This window comes from Pagrus pagrus (assembly GCF_965226575.1).
Source record: "Pagrus pagrus genome assembly, chromosome: 13".
NCBI classification, from domain to species: domain Eukaryota; kingdom Metazoa; phylum Chordata; class Actinopteri; order Spariformes; family Sparidae; genus Pagrus; species Pagrus pagrus.
Genome location: NC_140197.1, coordinates 2,215,763 through 2,228,907, shown reverse-complemented (window position 1 = coordinate 2,228,907; position 13,145 = coordinate 2,215,763).

Here is a 13,145-nt window from a genome sequence, read left to right as displayed (position 1 = left end):
TGAGTAACAGGAGACATTGCTGAACCTGTGATGTGTTTTTTATTTCTGAAGAGTGAAAAATGAGGGCACAAGAGCGAGAGACAAAACCGGTACCGTCTGCTCCACTCCAGAGATTTAGGCTCAAAGTTAACACTGCGGCTTATGGGGGAGTTGCTGGAGTGCTTGTCGCTCGAGGGCTTCTACAGCCAAAGGTTCAAGTCCTACATCTGAAATAAGACCATCATCTGAAAGCCAACAAGATTTCCTACATTTCTATGTATATATTGTCTATGTGAAGTAAAAGATGTGGGACCCAAATCAAGCTGAAGAGAGTTTTTTCTAAAGTTTTTGCAGCTGCTCTCCACTCTAGCGATGATGTCACCCACTCTAGCTCACGCAATACACACCCATTATAAACCCAGAAGACGAGCTAAAACTCCTTCAAACTAAAACTGTGATGATTTCTTCAAAGAGAAAAGATGCGATTTCAACATGTTTAAGCATCCAGAATTATAACCACGTTAATGACGTTTGTAAGAAACCAAACTGTTTGTAAATCCGTCAGGGTTTCAGCGAGATAAGAGTCTAAGTGTTTGTGCAGATCACTGACTTTACCTCAGGTTCCACAGATCAAGCCAGAGAGCTAACCTGTACCAAGATGGCCGACCTGTGAGGACGTTCTAGACTCCGCCGTAAGACATCTAGCCTTTATATATATATCTATGGCCCTAACAGCTCTGACACTCAGAGCTCACACATGTCCTTAACGACTCTGTAAGGACAGTCCCAATCAGAGTTTAAAAGCCTGCCAACTCCCCTCCAGTTAGTTAAAACTGAAGAAGCCTCTTGGATGAGAGGTGAAAGGCTTCAAGAAACTGAACCAAGTCCAGTTGCCTACGATACTTACAATAAGTGTAAGTTTTGTCGTCTGCTTCTATTATAGTAACAAGAGTTAGGTGTAGTTACCCTTAATGTGATTTTACATTGTGTAGATTAGCATCATTTCATGTAAGGTTAACTAATGATAGTACATGATATAATCTAACTGTTTCCATAGGGAAATACGCAGCTAAACGATGGGTAATCCATGTGCATTGATATAGCTATGAAAATACGTGTCTAACTTGGTCTGGCTTTTACATTTGTGGGCATTGGCAAAGAAGGGCCGAGGCCAACATCGCTTTCCTTTGGAGGCCGCAGCCATCATCCACCAAATATCGCAAATTTTTTGCTTCAGCAACAAGAATTACCAATCCCTCCAGCCATGTTGGCAGGTACTTTTTAGCAAGGTTCCATAAAAAATAAAGGCACACTTGAGGAACTACTGCACAGTTTGGAAAAATATTCCTTATCTACAGTGTGTGCTGTTATCTTGAGATAACCTGACGTAGGTCTGCGTACCTAAAAGTTGTCATTAAACTTATTTGCAAGTGAAGTGGAGGAGGTTTTTTTTCCTGATTTTGTCAGGCCATGGTCTTCTCCTACACACCTGTCATCCTCAGGTCAGGTGTGCAAAAGCTGTACTCTGTGAACAATATGTTTTCAGAAAATAGTCCCTTCCAACCACAAGAGAGACAGAGTGCCTGTGTGACATCATGCAGAAGACAGACAGCTTTGTTGGGAAAAGGACTGTGGCCACACAACTGTCTAAAAGGACACTAAGCACCAGGAAGAATACAGGGGTTTTCAGCTATGTATTTGTGAATGTCTATTCACAGGCAGATTTTAGGTATGCAAAATACAGTTCTTGAAAAAACACTCCTGAAATTTGCACCTGTCAAATACAGGATAAATGTCAGCTGTGGCAGGTCAAAATTTAAAATTTTCATGTACTAGTGAATCAGTGTTTTTAATTCTAAAGTGTTCTACATAGATTTCAGAAGTGGCAGACTACATAAATGCATGGCCTGTAGAAATGTTTGGTGTCCTGCAGCAGAGGCAGGTGGGTAAAAATGCATTCAGTACATACTGAACATAAATAGTAAGTAATGCAGTTTATAGATTTCCAGGATGCAAATGTTATGAAAGTGCAAGAGAGGATGTCATGCAGGGTGTACGAAATCATAGAAATTTAAAAATTGAAAGATGGAAATAAATACAACAAGTCTGTTTTAAGTCCACTTCTCATACACATACACTGATCAGGCATAACATTATGACCACCTGCCTAATATAAAGAAATAGGTCAAAGGAAGTAAAGTGATGTCATCGGTGTGATTTTTATTTCAACATAATAGACTTTTTTTCACACAGTAACACCAGTGACGCGACACCAGGGGACGATTACTTTCATTAAATATTTTCCTAATATATATTTGGAATTTTATGATTTATTTAATTTCTATCATGTATTTGATAGGTATGTACACACTATTTACTTTTAAATGGTAGAAATGGTTTTGAACTTAAAATACAGCATTTTCCTTCTATATATGAAATGTTAAATGACTGATAAAAATAATATTGCAAAACTGATGGCCATAGGGGCAGTTATTGTTCGAATAAGCTATTGTTTGCTTATAAAATATTTTTACAAATTTTGTTTTTCAGGTGTAATTTTCTGTTATGGTTAGGGACAGAAAAATGTCCATAGAATGACCCACGTGAAAATTGAACTTTGCCGATGGCCAAACAGCTTTGTATCACTATAATTTTGGTAGTAAATGCAGATGAATGTTGTGCCATTGTATGCATACATTCATGGTCACAAAGAGACCTCAAGAGAGAGCCACTGCTCTCTTTCTCTCTCTTTTGATTCGATATTACATTATATACATATTTTAGCTACTACTTTATAGTAGTAGCTAAACTTTGCATTAACTAAACTTACTTTCTAGCTGCAATAGAAAAAAAGACTGAACTGGAATTGGCTACCATATTGTTTCTGCACTGTCAAAATGGAAGCTTAATAACAGATATTCTCTTATCAAACTTACACAGCTCTTTCCTTCATCTCCAGTGGCTAGGGCATTCTGCAGGGAGTAGGGTTTCAGGCAGACAGACTCGAAGCCGGGATGAAGAGTCACATCAATTGTGAACTTGTTCAAGCAACTAGATCTAGTACTGTATTGGTTGTGGATTCATAATTTTAATGATCATTTTTAGAAGATGCTTACGTTTTATCTTTAAATACAGCATTAACCTCTTTGCAGCAGACATTCTCATGCCCTGTGGGCATCATCCTACATTCTCAACAGGTACACCTGTACGAGTACAGTGTAATTCACAGTGTGACTAAAGATACTGTCGGCCATGTCAGTTGTCAATTCTATATTATGAACAATTGCATAGTAAAGCTATCTGCACAGTTTCGATAAGAGATTTTCAAAGTGTGGAACAGGCCTCCTTGTGAGGCTCCAAACAGACCTGGTTGTGCTTTCCCCATTATCCCAGCACCAGGAAACAAAATATACGTAGGCCAGGTAGCGAGCCAAAAAAACTAAAAATGTGATGTTTTCATATTTATCTAGGTTTGTTTACCGCGGTAAAGTGAGCCGCTGTTTGCGACCGAGTGGTAAAGTGAGCCGTTGTTTGATTTTCGTTGCGCCCGAACTAGAGTAACTACGGTAGGCACGGTCCTTGAGCAAAGTGAAGGTCCTAAAAGATACATAAAGCCTGCGTGCTTTTACTAAAGAAATGTGAAGGTCCTAAAAGATACATAAAGCCTGCGTGCTTTTACTAAAGAAATGTGGAGAAAAATCATCTCCAAGATGAGTCAAGTTATATTAGTTATATTTTATATATTATATTATACATTATTAGTTATATTTCACTGCCGTAATGTAGAGAAAAATCAGATTGAAACCACCCTCATGATTAAAAAATCACTTTAAAAATCCCACCCATAATGACTCAACTCCATTTACAGTATGCTGACCTTTGACCTTACGTCACATCAAGTCCTTCATACATGTGCTCCTCATTTCTTTTGCATATTGTTCCTGGGGTCTTACTCTACTTCTGGTATCATTTTGGTGACATTTTACTGTCGCAATATGGAGACAAAACACTTTAAAATCCCACCCATAATGACTCAAGTCCATTTACAGTATGCTGACCTTTGACCTTACGTCACATCAATTCCTTCATACATGTGCTCCTTATGTCTTTTGCATATTGTTCCTGGGGTCTTACTCTACGTCTGGTATCATTTTGGTGACATTTTACTGTAGCAATATGGAGACAAAACACTTTAAAATCCCACCCATAATGACTCAACTCCATTTACAGTATGCTGACCTTTGACCTTACGTCACATCAAGTCCTTCATACATGTGCTCCTCATTTCTTTTGCATATTGTTCCTGGGGTCTTACTCTACTTCTGGTATCATTTTGGTGACATTTTACTGTAGCAATATGGAGAAAAATCACTTTAAAATCCCACCCTCATGATTAACTCCATTTACAGTATGCTGACCTTTGACCTTACGTCACATCAATTCCTTCATACATGTGATCCTTATGTCTTTTGCATATTGTTCCTGGGGTCTTACTCTACTTCTGGTATCATTTTGGTGACATTTTACTGTAGCAATATGGAGACAAAACACTTTAAAAATCCCACCCATAATGACTCAACTCCATTTACAGTATGCTGAACTCTGACCTTACGTCACATCTCACATTTCACTGTAGCAATGTGAAGGCAGAACAGGTATTTAACTATTAATCAAAAAACAATAGGTAATTAATACTTTTTGACAGGTGATATTCCAGCCCCTGCCATTCCTGTGTTCGGCCCCTTAAAAAAAAGTATTTTTGGTTTGTTTGTTTGTTCTTAAGTGGATTGTGCACTTTCAACTATTTGTACATATGATTCAAACTTAGATTTAAAACCTAGATTATTTAAACCTAGATTCTGCAGCAATGCCATTCTAAATTTTTTTTAGGTTGCTTTGAGCAAAACGAAAAGTAGCGAGACCACTTTTGAGTGTTTGTTCTCATATTTTAATTCAGCCTTAAAAATTCAATGGCAAGTGTTGCTCAGCAGGTGTCGTTTTAGCACAAAGTGCACTTCCATTTTTTTTTCTCTGCCTCCTCAAACTGCTACGTATCCATTTGCAGGCAGTGACAATGGAACCACAGAGAACAGGCGTCACACTGAATCTGTAAAAATAAAAATGGGACATTGTTATCACGTGACTGTGGTCAAACATGTGACCATTAAAGTTATTATCTACCTACTGTATGTCTAGGCTTCAGAACAACTTAATGTGTTCTTTTAAATTAGTTTAGCCCTATTCCACCACCTCTTATTTATCTTTCCAGTGTTTGCCTAACATCAGTAGGAAAGGTATTCCTTACTAATAACTGTTCCCATACATTTTTTTGCAATGGTATCCCAAGAGAAAGTGATGAACAGCAAAGGAATATTTTTAATATTTAGCTTTAGTCAAAAATTTGGCACATCAAAATGTAATAATCTCTGAAATCTTAAAAAAAGGGGGAAAAAAGGCAATAATAAAAACACCACCAGACCGCTGAATTACCAATCACCAAACAGCGCATCAATGTAAATACTTATTGTCATCATACAAGGGAAAGCTGTTTGTCTGCTGAATTACATTACATCAATCATCTCTCTTTACCCTGGTTTCAGATGCTCTGTGTTGACATCACTAATTGTCCATAGAATCATATCAATCAGTCAGCAAACACAAATATCCACATTGTTAGTGGGGCTGCTGGGGATGCAGCATTAACACATTTGCTCAATGGTTGGTTTGCTGCCATTTATTCTCCCACTGACTATTGATGACAGGCATTCCATATATTTTTTGATTTTACCCAGTTTCTATGTGTTGCGGTTCACTGCGGTCATAGGTCACATCACACATCACCAAAGAGCACATTATTTACCTTTGACAACTTCTGCCGCCTGACTACATCTCTCTTACCAAAGAGGATCACCCCAGCTGTGTAGTAACTCATTATGTAGATGTCACTCCCCAAATTCAGCTTAGTTACAAAGTGGTGTAACAGGCACTCTATGATCTAAAAAGATATTCGACACACAGACAGTATGTCAAACTTATACATCCATTTATACTTACTTATACTTACATTTATATAAACTAAAACATTATTCATTGTTGTGTAATAAGGCAAAAAAAAAGTTAGATTTGGTTTCAGCCTTTAATATAACTGACGCTTATCTCCTGGTTTGTATCTGAAAAATTAACATTACAAATGAAATTGAGGATGCATGTAAACAGACATCTTTGCAAATACTTGAGGGTAGTGTAGCATGGGTATGCCATTCATTTGTTGACTGATTTGACATTCGATACATGTTGCTAGATTTATTACATCAATTTTATATTTCTTTATGTTTTCATGATCATACTTCTATTGGTATGGATAACATACCTCTCCTGTTAGCCAGTTGTGTGGTATGAGTGATCGGAGCTCACTGTGGTGGATTACAAAACTGTTGCTTCTGATTTGTGATGGGACCACAGAAACAACCACTTCTGTATCCGGTTTCTTCCACAATGCAGCAACTAGCTGAGGGTCAACAAAAAGTTAAGTTTTCTTTTTGGTTATATATAAAAAGACTACTTGACAGAAAAAGAATTAAACATAGACAGTTGCAATTTATAATTCATGTCATTACCTTTAAGTAATTATACTGGCTTTGTATTAGCATTTTCCTTGTATCATAAGCTTCAAAACCATGATTCCTGTCATAGCAAATGTTGTCCAGAGTACATAATTTTCTTCAAATTATTTATGTATTTGCTTTAGTAGTGATTATGTCTCACCCTCACTGCTTATCTTCCTGTCATTGCACACACTTTTATTTATGTTAGTTCCCACATTCTTCTCTCTATATATTTGTGTCTATTTTTTGGCTGGGCATAGCCCAGTGGTATCTAGATAATGTATATACAGTGGGTACGGAAAGTATTCAGACCCCCTTGAATTTTTCACTCTTTCTTTCAGTGCAGCCATTTGCTAAAATCATTTAAGTTCATTCATTTCTCATTAATGTACACTCATCACCCCATCTTGACAGAAAAAAACAGAAATGTAGAATGTTTTGCAAATTTATTAATAAAGAAAAACTGAAATATCACATGGTCATGGTCTTTTTTTGGGGTCACTTATTCATGACCTTTTCTTCATCTATTTTTACTATGATGTAACCCTTTTTAGTTATACTGTATGACAGAAACATTGGGGAAAAATATAATTTGAATATTAAATAATAAATAATTATGTCATATATTTTCATTTTAACACATCCAATATATTACTGCATTAACTTAATTGATTATACTTAATAGTACATAGAATCACCTCTGATGTTGAATCCTTGGAAAATGGAGGTGTACTTTCCTGTGTGGCCTTCTTGTTACTCAATGTTGTACCAGATGTGGATGGAGAATCTGATGTGACGTCATGTTGTAAGTTCTGTAAATAAAAATTTTACTCATTGTGACATTTTACATGATTGTCTAATAAATATTTAAACAGGATATCAGTCTTATTGATGCTAATGGTGATGAGTGTTGTCTCATATTTCCCAGCGTAGTCATAAGGCACTTGCTAAGTCAGGTGAACAGCATTATTTGGCTCTCTTTTATAAATGTAAAAAAATAGTGACAGTTATCACACAAAACAATTAATAACATTTGACAACTAAGGTGCCAAAAATTGCTTTAGGATTGTTGGTTTGTGGAATTTAGGAAGCCAATTACATCTTTTAAAAAAATGAGTTTGTGTATTAAATATACATCAATAAACATATGTGCACAGTATATATCTTTCACATATATTTCATGGCGACATCATTTAAAATTTAAACATTTCATATTAGTCCTACCTGAAGGGAAACTAAAGTAGTATGTGTTTTCTTTTTACTTACATCTGTGCTTTCATCTGGCAATTGATTGGATAGTAACTTCTTGCAGGCCCTCTCCATTTCCTTCACTGTTTTCTCATCGTTATTCACAAAGTGAATTTTGAAGGGTGGAGATCTTGTCTTCTTCTGACCTATGTGATCTTTGACTGCACTGACGATAACATCGGCACATACTGCCAAGGGAAAGTTGTAAATGCCTGAACTGACTGCTGGAATTGCAACTGAAGACAGACTATGTTCTTCAGCTCTTTTCAGGACATTCACAATGCCAGTGGTCAGAAAGGGTTTTGCTGTGGAGACCATGTGCTTGGTGGGTTTTTTCCTCATGCATGGACCCACCACATAAATAATTTTTTTGCATGGGAGGTTTCCTGCACCGGTCACAACTGCTTGTCCAGTTTCCAAAGGCCCATTCTTTGCAATATATGCATTGCTTTCACGTTGAATTTGAGGTCCACCAACATCCAGCAGTGCCTTTGCAAGTCCACCATTATGGGCAAGATTGGCATTTGCTGCATTCACCACTGCATCCACCTTGAAATGTGTTAAGTCACCTCCTCCAAACAGCAACAGTTACATCCTTCAACTTTGTTGACATTATCTCTGTAGAGGTGTCGGTTTGTTTGACAACATTCTGTTATAAGAGACTATGTGTGAGTTACATCTTACTAAAGTCAATTATCACATTGGCTAAGTTTAATTACCATAAATCATGACCAATTTTAATGAAGTCCTTGAGGACAATTACATAAATAATACATTCATCAATACATATACCTGCTTGTCCTGGCCTTTGAATGTGAAAGGCTTTGCAAGTGGGGAAACATATACTCCTCTTGACCTCTGACGTCTCTGTTTCCACTTTTCTTTCTCCACTCGAAAGCTCTAAAAAATGTGATTTAATATTTTAGAAATTTAATTCAGTTCGTATTGGTCTGTATGTAACCATACCAACATGCACACACACACACACACACACACACACACACACACACACACACACACACACACACACTTTTTATTTTTAATTACCTTTTTGGAGACACGCTCTGTGTCACTGTATTCGCGCAGCAAGGCATCATGCATTTTTTGGTACCGCTGCACAAAGTCGTCCAACCTGGTAACCTTTCTTCGATGGAACCTTATGCTTTTAAGGTCCCACTGACTTTTTTCCATGATGCCTTGTGTTTTGTTGTCCTGAGTGAAGTTCTGCAAAATAATACGGATTATAAACATAATTAACAATATATTTCTTTTAAATTTTTATAACATCTCTGCACTACATCAGAAAATGGGTTGAAGACTACTTCATAGAAAAAAACACATTGAATATGTGTTGTGGCATCAGGACCCTAACTGATTACAAACAAAGCCAGGCCATCCTCATAACTGCCAGGCCAGCTTAACAGATTCTTCACTAGTTTGTGTAGACATTTAGTATACCTACAATAACAGGTGCAACATCCACCACACAGGTAAACGTAACAGGTGACCAAAAAATTATCACATTGTTCTGTAATTGCTTTGCAACACCAAGTTGTGTAAGAGAGGCCGTAGTATTGTATCAATACTAATTTAGTTTATCTTTTACCTGTGTTTTCAATTGACTGACACTTTTATACATCCTGCTGAAATGTTGGTAAGCAGATCCAGAACTATGTCGTCCAATGTCCCCTAAAAAACAAACAAACATATATATGAAAACACAGAAAGCAAAAAAACAAAAAACAAAACATGGACTTGATTTTTGTTGGCATTTTTGCTTTCCTTTTTTTGTTAACTGGCTGGAGTTTTAGATTTTTATTACTTCACTGGTTTTTACATGTAATATACTGAGTGATTTTCATACCTAGCATCATAGCAGACCAAAGAGGAGCATGGGGGAGGAAGTATTTGGCCAATGAATAATATGGATTAGGATCACCATCCACCTCAAGACAAGCATTGCTGATTATACGCTGAAAGTGAGTCTGTAGTGGTGTGCTTCCAACATCATTCTGTAATGGATAATAATGTCATTAGTATATTATCAGGTGCTTGGTTGAGATAAGTGTATTATCAAATGTAAATGAACCCAAGTAATTTATAGAATATGCACTCTTGGTAACAAAAGGAGGAATTTGGGCAGGGCATATGTCATTTACTTTACTTTCCAGTTGTTGGTTTTCTTTGTATGACCACTATAATTGTATACAATGAATCTATAATCAGCAATCTAATCATAATAACAATAAAAACAAAATCACAAGATTTTTAACTTCACCTTGTAGTCCTCTTCAGTTAGTTTGTCCATGTCAAAAGTCCCCTTTTTCAACATATGTTGTTGGAGGTTGTTGAAGTGTTTGTTCACTTTTGGCCCCATGCATGGACTCGAAAATTGCACGGTAGCACTGTCAATGATGTCATCCATCTCTGGCAGGGAGGCACAACTGGCAAGAAGCCCAAATGTATGCATGGACAGTCTGTAGTGCTTTTGGACACTAAGGGCAAACACAGAAAAATCATTAGATCATATTCATACTTTTACTTATGAAAAGACATTTTGATTTTAACAATTGTTTTCATTACCGATTAAACTGTCGATTATATTAATGATCAATCGATTAGTTGTTTAGTCAATAAAATGTTAAAAAATGTTGAAAAATATCAATCAGTGTTTCCCAAACGACAAGATGACGTCCTCAAATCACTTGTTTTGTCCACAAACCAAAGAGATACTCAGTTTATTGTCATAAAGGAACAAAGAAACATTTAGCTTTTAAGAAGCTGAAATCAGAGAATTTTGACTTTTTTTCTTAAAAACCTACTCAGACCGATTATTCAATTATCACAATAGTTGCCGATTAATTTAGTAATCGATTATTGTTTGATTAATCGATTAATTGTTGCAGCTCTAACAGAATCAATGTTTTGTTTATTAAAAAAATGAAAGTAGCTATTTATAAGTTACACTTTTATTGATATTATTACATCTAACCTTTTGTATTTGGTTTGATTGTTTCAGGTTTATGACCTGTGGTCATTTTGTTATAAAAATAAAAAGAAGACCAAGGACAAACACGAGTTATAGCTTTTGTGTGCTTCCTGTCAAGCCTTTTCGGAGGGCTAAAATATTAAAACTCTGAACATGTATTAATAGATAAATAAAAAATATATATTACCTTTTCTTGCACAGGTCTTTGGCGTTCTTCATTATGTGGCTGAGACACCTATGAAGAATAGGAATGTCAACTCTTTCCCTGGTGGATTGACCTGTGATTATCTCATAGTATTGCTGTATGAGATCTTCCAGGTTGAGCTGGCAGAAAGTCCAAGAAATTGCCCGAAGCAGTACAGGGGAGCCATCATACACTATCATCACCGGTCTTTCGGATGATTTCTTGCCATACATTTTCGAGTGGTCTGTCATGAATGCCTGTAGGAAATAAAGGACCGAGGCTGTTGTGTGGTCACAAGTCACATACGTGGCAACAGGTAGAGGTGACGCGCCCTTTTCAGGATTCCTGACGACCAACTCGTAAACATAGAACGGTGCCGAACTTGCACTGTCCTTTTGCACAATGCTTCCCGTAGCATCCAAGTAGGCAATGTCTGTTTTGCAGTGCTTGTTAAAGACAGACATTGTCTCTTTTGACCGGAGCATAACGCCTTTTGGGTGCATGAGGACCTTCTGCAGCACTTCATTGTCATGTTCACTTTTTGAGGTCAACATTTTCTGAAGGCTGAGAAGTTCATTTTGATGACACCTTTTCAGCTTACTTTCACTACAGGAAAGGTTCTTCAGAACCTTGGGATTTGGAGCTTCATCCCTACAACCAGATTCCATAACTGTCTCTGGGAGCTTTTGAAGCGACTCCAAATACACCGCCTGGGAAGCTTGCTTTCAAGTGTAACCCCGAAAGATGAGCGGGCATCCGCACGCAAAGGTCTAGTTTTTAGCTCTTTATGGTGATGGCAAACTTCTCCTCCAGTAAAGAACACACAGGCTTTCAAGGTTGATTCATCGGACACTTCAACTTTGACTTGAACCTGACAGTCTTTGAACCTGCAGTTGCCATTGGTTGTGAAGATTGGTCTTTTCCTTAATGATCCTTGGACCTTCACTTTGTGTCGTTTGAAGGCAATACTGCAGTAAGGATGGACAGATCTGATGCCTTTGGAGATGACATTTGTCCATTCTAACCCAGTGAAATGTTGTGCAACCTGACTGTTCCTCAGACTTTGCCACTCCATTTTTTCTATAAAAAAATAACAAGGCTGCTGTGGCAAACTTGCTTTGAAAAAAGACACTTCTTTCTCACTGCTTTGTGTTGAGGTGTCTGTCTTCGATCTGTCTTCAAATTCATGCTTTAAAAAGATTTCGAAAGACAAAAAAAAGTATTAGTAGTAGTAGTAGTAGCAGTTTATTGTCCCCAGTAATTGTGAGCCCCCAACATCTGTACTTTCATATTAGTTTATATATGTATATAAAGGACCATTGTACCTTGTCAGAGGTGACTGATGAATTGCTATCACTGTTACTGTTTCGAATGTCCCCCTCACTCAGTGTTGAAACACAAGGGTTGGCCTCGTCATCACTGTTTTCTGTTGTGATGTTGATGTTTGAGGTGTCCTGCAAAATCATATGCATACAATATAGTTACAAAAGTAGCAGAGACCAAGGATCGTTCAAAGTCACTGTCAATAAAGATCTCTCTTTTAAAAGGCCAAGTTCCAATTCATGAGAATGCTGCCTGAGTATTAGATGTTAATGCCAAGGCTCCAGAAAAAAGAAAAAAAAAATACCTTTAAATAAAAGTTGGAGGAATTATTAATCAGAATTGCTTTGAAGTGCTTGAGCAATACCAAAAAAGTATTCCTCTTGCATCCTCCAAGACTAATTAGTTACACAAATACAGCCAATACTGCCAATGCTGACTAAGATAGATTTTAACTTTTGTGGGAAATATGAAAAATGCTGACATAAACGATTTTTTAACGAGAAATTCACAGAGTTACAGTCATCTCATGTCACAACTGTCCGAGGTCTCTTTAACAGGAGAGAGATATGATAGAGGTTTAATCTCTCTTTATTTCTGAAAACAAATCAAGGCGGCCTTACAGGGAAGTTGACAAACCCATCCTACTTTACTGTGTTGAGGGTCGTCCTCATTCTGTGATGACAGGTTAATGGTGGTTCCATCACCACTCTCGTCTGGACTCTGAGTTCGGACTGTTGCATCTGTTTGTTAACAAAGGAAATCACAAAATGGTCCAAAAAAACTAAAATGATATTTTTTCTATCAATCAATAAATCTT